This window comes from Drosophila tropicalis, unplaced genomic scaffold (genome assembly GCF_018151085.1).
Source record: "Drosophila tropicalis isolate 14030-0801.00 unplaced genomic scaffold, ASM1815108v1 contig_39, whole genome shotgun sequence".
Taxonomy (NCBI): domain Eukaryota; kingdom Metazoa; phylum Arthropoda; class Insecta; order Diptera; family Drosophilidae; genus Drosophila; species Drosophila tropicalis.
Genome location: NW_027172851.1, coordinates 568,697 through 578,178, shown reverse-complemented (window position 1 = coordinate 578,178; position 9,482 = coordinate 568,697). Strand labels below are relative to the sequence as shown.

The 9,482-nt window shown below is 37.8% G+C and overlaps 1 long non-coding RNA gene across 1 annotated transcript; it reads right to left on the bottom strand.

The window, feature by feature from the left end:
• Nucleotides 1-47: 47 nt before the first annotated feature.
• Nucleotides 48-706, bottom strand: LOC137572600 (uncharacterized). The gene is made up of 3 exons (XR_011031707.1): nt 428-706; nt 221-350; nt 48-169 (listed from the first exon to the last, which is right to left on the bottom strand). It is a non-coding gene; the product is annotated as an uncharacterized lncRNA (long non-coding RNA).
• Nucleotides 707-9,482: the final 8,776 nt, after the last annotated feature.

Genomic DNA, 9,482 nt, shown 5'->3' with positions numbered 1-9,482 from the left:
GCATCAATTGTTATCGATTATACAATTTGTTTTAAACTTTTAATAAAATTTCTACATATACATAAGTATTTTCCTGATGCATGTCAATTTTATATTTTCTACTGTGCACTTATACAGGTTTTTATCCAAGGCAGGAATGAAAAGGGAGGGCAGCTGAGTCCACGTTGAACTATTCGAGAAATTCTGAACATTTATTCAATAACTCGTCTCGCTCACTCACCGATTTCCGATTCCGATCGAGTGGAAACTCCATCCGCGGGATCCCACTGGCACCATCCACCATCTCTTTACAGCTGCCACAGGCACACCAGTTGCCAGATGCAGGGTTAAAAGTAATTAATTTTTAATTTCTGCAATTGTTTTAACATAAAAGAGGTCAATATTTTAGATATATGTATAGTTAGTAACTTATGTATATTTTGCATACTTTTTGTTTTCGAACCTAAAACCTTCATAAACCAGTAGATGCCGGTTATTAAGAGAGCACATTGCAGTAACGATCCGAAGAAAAACAGTCACAAAATTTGTTTAATGAATTTACGGGAGATACTTCGTTTCGGAGCTCTTGAGTATTCACACACTTCGTATTATCTTCGGCCTATTCATGTAAATTGATCATTTGAGCACAATAATATATTATTTAGAAAATGCTGTACCCAGATTGAGTAGAACTTTTTAGAGCGTTGCCAAATTAATTCATTTTTGTTCCTTGTGCACTTTTTTTGTGAAAACACTTTTTTTTTAGTGATGCATTTGGAAAATATCGATGAAAAGGTCAATCGAACCGCCTGAGATAGGAACGTCGGGCTAGCACCTCTAGATGTTCCAGCTGGCATCCTTTGCTCGATGTCGGAGTCGAATCTGGTATGACGCACAAGTTCGCATCCAACGGAGGGTATATAAAGCGCCCTGCCGCCAAATTTCTCATTTTAACGTGACTTTCACCCTTTGCTGGAGTTGTAAAGAACACCGCCTCAGCAATCCCAATTTTTAAACAATTTATTTATTATTTTGAAGGTCCAGACACATCAAAAGATGAACACATAACTTTCGAGAGAGATGCAAATATAACCGAAATCAAGGGTTACATATTTAAGCCAAGCATTGATACGACTGAAACTAAAGTAATATTTTCTGTGACAAGAAATAAAATTGAAGATTGACAAAAATGAATATTTAATAAGTGGATATTAGCCACAATACAATTAAAAGCTTCTTAGAAGCCTCAACTTTGTTGATCCCTAAACACTCAGGACTAATAGGCTATCATAAAGAACCAAAAACTGGATGATCCAAACTAGTCACATGTCTAACTTTACAAAAAGTAAAAGAAACAAATGTTGTCCTAATTCGAGGACCAGATCGTTGCTCACTTAAAAAAAGACATGGGATTATTGAGTAGCAAAACCCCAATAAAAAAAAACGTTGGCCAAAAACAACATTTACACTACCAAAAGCTGCCATCACAAACTACCTAAACCAAAACTTCTGGAAAAATATTTTGAGAAGTATCAAAAACTTAACCAAACTTGTGGTTTGCATGGGGGATTGATCATCCAAAGATCCGAGCTGCTCAAGGAAACTAGAAACCCCAATAAAAGCACGTCAGACTATCCTAAAGACTTTATAAGTAAGGTCCTAAAAATCCTGCCAGCAACTGTTTATTTTCGACGAACGCATCATCTACGTTATTGTCGTATTCCGATGTCTCGCGCAGTTCAGCCTCCAATTTGAATGATTTGGAAAAAAAGAATTTCGTTGGCTTTTTAACTACAACATAAAAATTACCCTAAGCTGCCACCAAAAATGAAACCCTTTAACCCAGCCCAGAACAGCTCAACCCCAACTTCTGGAAAAATATTTTAAGAAGTATCAAAAACTTGACCAAACTTGTGGTTTTCATGGGGTTAGAGAATTTCCAAATCAAACCGAAACCGCAAGAGGCATATCACCAGCAGACCAAGCAACTGGTGCAAAAATTATGCTACATAATCAACAAAAAAAGATCAGAAACCAGCAAATGCAGTTGAATGCCTTAAGTGCTCTGGTAAAGGAGCAATCCCACTAGATTACAGTCCTGGTGGATGCCATTGGGCTCTCTATCAAGATCTTAAACTACATGTAATAGCAGAGACTTTTGAATGCGCTCAGTTAAAAATATTTGTCTACGAGCATTACAATGCTCACGGAGGGGGGAGCTAATTACCATGGTGGCGCTTCCATTCTGGTAAGATCAGACATCCGACATACACCCTTGTCGTGAAGCTTGCAAGCCTTACTGTAAACTCCAACATAGGCTCAATTCAAATTGGCGTCATTGGGAGAAGACTCTTCCAAACAGAAAAATTTCCCAAGAGGATCTTGAGGACATACTTAATGACAGATCACCTAAAACCTTTATTGGAGATGATTGAAGTGCCAGACACTCTTTTTGGGGTGATTCACAAAATAACGCCCAGTTGGAAACTGGAAAACTCAAAATGCAAATAAAGTAAAAATTTACTCGGCGATAGTGGTACCAACATTCACATATGCCCTTCATATTTGCGGCTCTGCAGCCACATCTACTGTAAAACAGGACCAAACCATGCAGAACAGAGAGCTTACTTAGCGCACTACGACCTGGCCTACCCACGACACATTGACTCAATTTATAAAGCTCAAATTCATTGTAAAAGCTGTCTGAAGCTGAGTGAGTACCAACAATCGCTATGCATTCAGAAACTACTGAACCGATTGCGTTCAAATTTTGACACACTAAGGAGTCAGGTTCAAGCATGGTTTTCATCCACTTTTAACTCGAACTCTACTTTCTATTCATCTCCAACTGAGTTATGGGAAAGATATCGTTCGCATTTCATTAAGGATGACACATTGCACAGAGTACGCCAAGAAAATTCCGACATGACCATTGGAATTTTTAATGACAAATAAAGTGCTAAGTCAATGGGGAATGCCAGCACCCACACGCACTGCGACTGTATCGGTTGCTGTGGATTTGCGCCGTGAGCAGACTTACAGTCTTCAGTCATATGTCCAAACAAACATTACCAAATTAACCAGTGAACAGAGGGGCGTTTATGATCACGTTGTGACAATGATAAATAGTGGAGGTGGGGGCATCTTCATGGATGCTCCAGGGGGAACTAGGAAAACATTCCTGATCAGATTGATTCTGATCATCTGGAATAGCCGCCACATTATAACCTGGTGGAAGGACTGCTCATTCAGCACTGAAGTTGCCATTGAACATGCAACTCATCAAGACCCCCATGTGCAACATATTCAGAGGATCATGTATGGGAAAGTATTGCAGAAATGTAAACTCTAAGCTTCTTACGTAGAAGCGCTCAACCATTCGGGAATGCGTTGATATTGCTGGCAGGAGACTTCAGGCAAACGTTGCCTGTAATTTCTCGATCGAGAACAGCGGACGAAATAAATGCTTGCCTGAAATATTCAACATTGGGGCGACACGCACGCACATTGCAGCTGACGACAAATATGCGTGTCCAGTTGCAAAACGATGAATCAGCTGAGGTATTCTCACAACAGTTACTGGACATTGGGAACGGAAAGCTACCAGCCGAATTGCCCGAAAATTTTTGTAATTAAGTTGCATCAAAGGAAGAACTGATCGAAAAAGTATTCCCTGATATTTAAATGAATTATAGGAATCACGATTGGCTCAGTAAACGAACGATCCTTGCTGCCAAGAATGAAGATGTCTATCAACTTACATAGTTATGTCATCCAATCCAGCGTAGAAACGGGATTTTTGAACTCACTTGATCTGCCTGAAATGCCACCACCAATAGTCATGCTTCGGAATATTAAGTAGCCAAAACTATGCAATGACACGCGACTCGCGGTCGAAAAATTTATGAACAACGTTCTGGAAGCACCGATCTTAACTGGACCATTCAAAGGTGAAGATGTCCTCATTCCCAGGATTCCCATGATCCCGACTGATACACCGTTTCAATACAGAAGATTGCAGTTTCCCATTCGATTGGCATTCGCCATGACTATTAATAAAGCTCTAGGAAAATCTCTGGACATGCGGATTGCTTTCCACATGGACAATTGTACATAAAATTCTGAGCAAAGCGTGAATTGTAGGATAGAAATCTTTGTCGCAAAGTTCCAATGTTTCCAAAGCACTAACTGTTATCTCATAGTTTTTCGGAGAAATCCGGGTTGTCTTATTTTTCCAAAAGTACTGCCAGTGGTATCATTTCTCCTTTGAGTCTCAGGTGCAAAAGTTTTTCTGGTTCCTAAAGTAGAATGCCGAATCGTTGAATTAAACATTTGATTAAATCTGTATTTTCGTTTGATGTCATATCCATAACATTTTTTGAAAGCAATGACAATAATTTGAAGCCATTTAGAATTTCTTGAGAAAATCAAATTTTTAAATCTTCAATAATATTTTCCAGAAGTGGAAAATACATGGAGACTCGGAGGTAATCTTCACAGTTAGACGTGTCGTGATTTTCACGTTTCGTTTGTCTACCTGTTGTTATTGGTTTCTTCACTTCTATATTCAATTCCTCAGACAATTTTTCTGCATCTGTGTATATTTGTTTGAACTTCTCTTCGGCCTCTTGCCTTTGATTCGCTAAAACTTCAACTAGACATTGCATTTTTTGGGAAGCATTCGCCAAATCCATGTCTTCTTTTTGAAGAATTACACTGAGGGGTCGACAGCGCAATGATAAAGTCGAAAAAGCTAAGAGTAGCAATAAGTAATGTTGCTTTACCAGCTGTTTCTCTGTTGTTCCATTTACTCACTTTGGTCAACGATTTAAAAATTTTCGGCAAATCCACTACAAACTGGAGAACAGAAACATATCGTTCCACCTATCTCGTATCGCATAAACTTTTCAGCTTGTGTCCAAGTAATTTTGATAATGCTATGCAACGTTTAGGATGTGCATTCTAGAAGAATTTTGTCACCCCTCGTATGAGGTCGGAAACTTTTTGGTAAATATTTACTACAGCTACTCGGGCCCAAAACGCGCTTAAACTACATAAATTTGGTATAAAACGAAAGAGAAAAATTCTACGAGCACTACCTCAGGTGCGCCTTGGCGATTTATTTAGTAGTTTTTAAGTAATTAACAAAAGAAAATTAATGTTTTTAGCGGGACTATAGCTAAAACTAGCTGTTTCCGGCTAAAAAAAGTTGTTCAATTTTGAGATGGTGTTGCCAAATGCCGAATTTTGGATACTCGAATACACACTATGCCAGAGCAGCCGAATATTCCTCGACTTTAGATTAAAATATTTGGCTATCAGGGCGGTCAAACAGCGCGCCAAATAAAAAATAGCGTTTGACAACACTGAAATCTAGCTTTACCCGATTTTTTCACTTTTCAACACTGAAATCTCGAGTAGTAGGAGTAAACATTTACCAAAAAAGGTGTTCAATTTTAAGATGGTGTTGCCAAATGCCGAATTTTGGATACTCGAAAACGCGGGCTTTTTGAATCTTTTGTTCGCACTATTCTGAACAAACGAAAATATTGTTGAGTTTACAATATTTCTTGATTTTATAGAACAAATATAGCTCTGGCAGCCGAATATTCCTCGACTTTAGAGTTTAGATTTAAATATTTGGCTACCAGGGCGGTCAAACAGCGCGCCAAATAAAAAATAGCGTTTGACAACACTGAAATCTAGCTTTACCCGAGTTTTCCACTTTTCAACACTGAAACCTCGAGTAGCTGTAATATGTAAATATTTACCTTGGTAAATGTTTACTATTACTACTCGGGCCCAAAACGCCCTTAAACTACATAATTTTGGTATCAAACGAAAGAGAAAAATTGCACGAGCACGACCTCAGCTGCGCCTTGGCGATTTATTTCGTAGTTTTTGAGTAATTAACAAAAGAAAATTAATATTTTTAGCGGGACTATAGCTAAAAGTAGCCTTTTCCGGCTAAAAAAAGCTGTTCAATTTTGAGATGGTGTTGCCAAATGCCGAATTTTGGATACTCGAATACGCGGGCATTTTGAATCTTTTGTTCGCACTATTCTCAACAAACGAAAATATTGTTGAGTTTACAATATTTCTTGATTTTATGGAACAAATATAGTTTAGAATACAATATTCGGCTGCCAGAGCAGCCAAATATTCCTCGACTTTAGAAATTAGATTAAAATATTTGGCTACCAGGGCGGTCAAACAGCGCGCCAAATAAAAAATAGCGTTTGACAACACTGAAATCTAGCTTTACCCGATTTTTCCACTTTTCAACATTGAAATCTCGAGTAGTAATAGTAAACATTTACCTTTACCTTTTTTAGTAACCTAAACTGTTTGTTGTGAACCATGGACAGTATTTGCAATAGAGCCCCTTTTTGACATCAGGAAAAACCAATCATTCGTTGTGATCAACTAAATGTTTATTTGATACATATTGCCTAATCTCTTTTCCGCAAACAGTGCTGCTGGAGAAAGGAAATATATAATTCTTCGATGGTATCCAAGGGTTTTCCAAAAGTTCTCCTTTAACCCAATCGCTTGTCTTCTTGCCGATAAAATGTCCTGGCATAACCATAGAAGCTATGTAGGTTATCATTTGCGTCTCTCATAAACGAAAAAACAAAGTGGCAATCGAAGGCTGTTGGCGAGACTGAAATTAATCAACTCTATGAACATTTTTTCTAATCACTCATTAGGGATAATTTTTCAGAGCCACTATGGCCATCACAGAAAAACGCAAATGTTTGTACTTACCATTTTCTAGATCGTTTCATGTGCCAAGAAGGGCATTCCATACATTGAACGCTTCAGCACTCAGTACCGACATATACTATTGCATAAATGGATTGCACAGTACTTACAATTAGTTTAAATATAACAATTTATTTCATTTCAATAATGAACTCGAAAAACAAAAGCTTTTTCACTTTGATGTGATCTAACCTGTGGAGAAATCTGGCGGTACACGCACAGCTGAGTTAAAACGATGATCGATCAATCAATACATTAGCGCGCATACGACTATCGATTTAGCTTCAGTGACATCACTATGTACATTCACATATTCACAAAATCCACGCACAAACAAGTAGTTGAACTTCTCAAGTGCAGCATCCAAATTGAATGATTTGGAAAAAAAGGATGTCGATGGATTTTTAACAACATAAAAATTACCCTAAGCTGCCACCCCAAATGAAAGCCTTTAACCCCAAATCTGGAAAAATATTTTGAGAAGTATCAAAAACTTGACCTAAAGTTTTTAGATTTCCGAGACCTCTTCACAAACAGCAACAACTTATGAGGTCATTTAAATTTTAAAAATTTTGTTTGGGTAATACAATGGCGTACCAAGACGACAGCGCTTGAGGTAATTTTAGGTAAGGTAATTTACGTTAAAAAAAGTGTTTTAAATCCAACTCCGAATTTAAAGATTCAAGGCCAGATTTGCCATCGCATTGGGCCATTACAACCTATTGAAGATTCGCAGCTTAAATTCATGCAAATTTGCTTCATGGGCAATATGGGAGAACAACTTGACCTTGGTAAGATCAATGTCTTTAACCTATTAGGGGTTCTAAAATACAATTTTTACTAAATTTGTTTCAGGTGGGGAAACTACCAAGAAATTTTGTTCCACTTATTACTACACATATAGTTTGATGATTCGGTTGCCCGGTGGGCCTGTGACCGCATGTGTTTCATTTTGGAGTCGCAACATCGCAGCATGATGGAGATGATTAAGGCAGTAAGAAATGAACGCCTGGAAAAGAGCGATACCGGTCTGGTATGGCCCCAATTCAAGGAATTCTTTCACCGAAACTGCAGCTGGGGAAGTTTTCAATATTTTCAAAGGTCGGCCAAAATGTGGAGTGTGCTTGTACGGGAGCCGGTTGTTAACGTCTCTTCTGTCGCAATGGAATGGAATGACTATGGAGCAAGCTGTTATGTACACTGCGCGACAACCGATTAGCACACCCTGTTACCTCTCAGAGGAAATATAAATAACAAGTAACTGTAAATCTCTATCATGCTCTTTATATTTTTCTATCATTCTTCTGCATTTGTACTTAGTATAAAAGCAAATAGCATGCTCTGGAAGTTTACCGTTAGTTAGTCTTAATTTTTTCTTAGAAATAGATGAAAAAATCATGCCTTTTTTCTGCGACAGCCGATTAGCACACTTCCCTTTTAGTGTGGATTTTTGTGTGAAAGCTGTCTGATCTCACTACTTAAAGAGATTTATTATTTAATTTGATCAATTTTGAATTGAATAAATCGAAATTACTTAATTATGGGAAAAGCAAAGCAGTTAGATGAGGCAGAAAAAGGTCGAATAAAGGCTTACATAGAGTGTGGACTTTCAATCTCAAAAATATCGAAAAATATTAAGCGCAGCCGTAAAGTTATTACCGCATTTTTGAAAAACGAGCACTCTTATGGGAAAAACATGAAAGATCGGCCTTCTTCAGTAATTCAACAATTGTATGACTACCCAAAAGGATGTATGAGGTCATACTTAACCGTGGTGGCACAACACATTATTAATTTTGTTTATAAATAAGGTAAAACAGAAAAAAATTTTGTGATGTGGTTCGAAGCCCATTTTTCTACATATTTCGACATTTGTGAGTGGGTGTGCTAATCGGTTGTCGCAAAAATTTAAGTCGGTTTTTTATATTAATTTAGATAATATTCTCTTAAAACGGTTTTAATAAAGTTAATAACCTAAATATTATTTTTCTTTGTTAAAAAATATGTGAAGTCTTAATGACACAAAAATCATTCCAAAAGGATCACGCGATTGGCTGATATTAAGCTTCAAATGTAGGAAGAATTGGGTGTGCTAATCGGTTGTCGCGCAGTGTAAGTGGTTCTGGCTCACCTTGCTCAGGTTGAGCTCAAGCTGCAGCGAACCATTTTTACAACGGACACCAAGACGCGAAAGGAAATGGAAGTAGAACTATAGGCGAATGCGGCTACAGTCTGACGTCAGATGCCATTTCTGCAACAAACTAGGGCATCTTGCCCAAAAAGACAAATACCGGGAAACGACAAGGTGTACGAGAAGCGTGTAAACATTTGCACAGTTGCTCCACCATCAGGAACAATAAGAGTCCGTCCCCTTTTGTTTTGATTCTGGATCTGAGCGTTCCTTGATATAGTGCTGCCGATAAATTTAAGGGAAAAAGAATAAATAATATTGTAAAACTTAACGGTTTAAGTAACGAGACCATTTATAGTACACAGCAGGTTTTAATGTAAAACCAGGCCCGGACTGGGACCCTAAGGGCCCACCGGGCATACAAGTTGAAGGGCCCCCTATATTATATGCTTGAAAAATTATTTCCGTGGCAAATGAAAGGTACACATTTTTAGGTTTTACATTAAGTATGATCGTTTATGTGAATAAAACAAAAACGACTTCTTACAAACAATCAAGCATTTTTATTTGCCTATCTTTTTTCAACAATGTGCTTCTACGTAAGGCG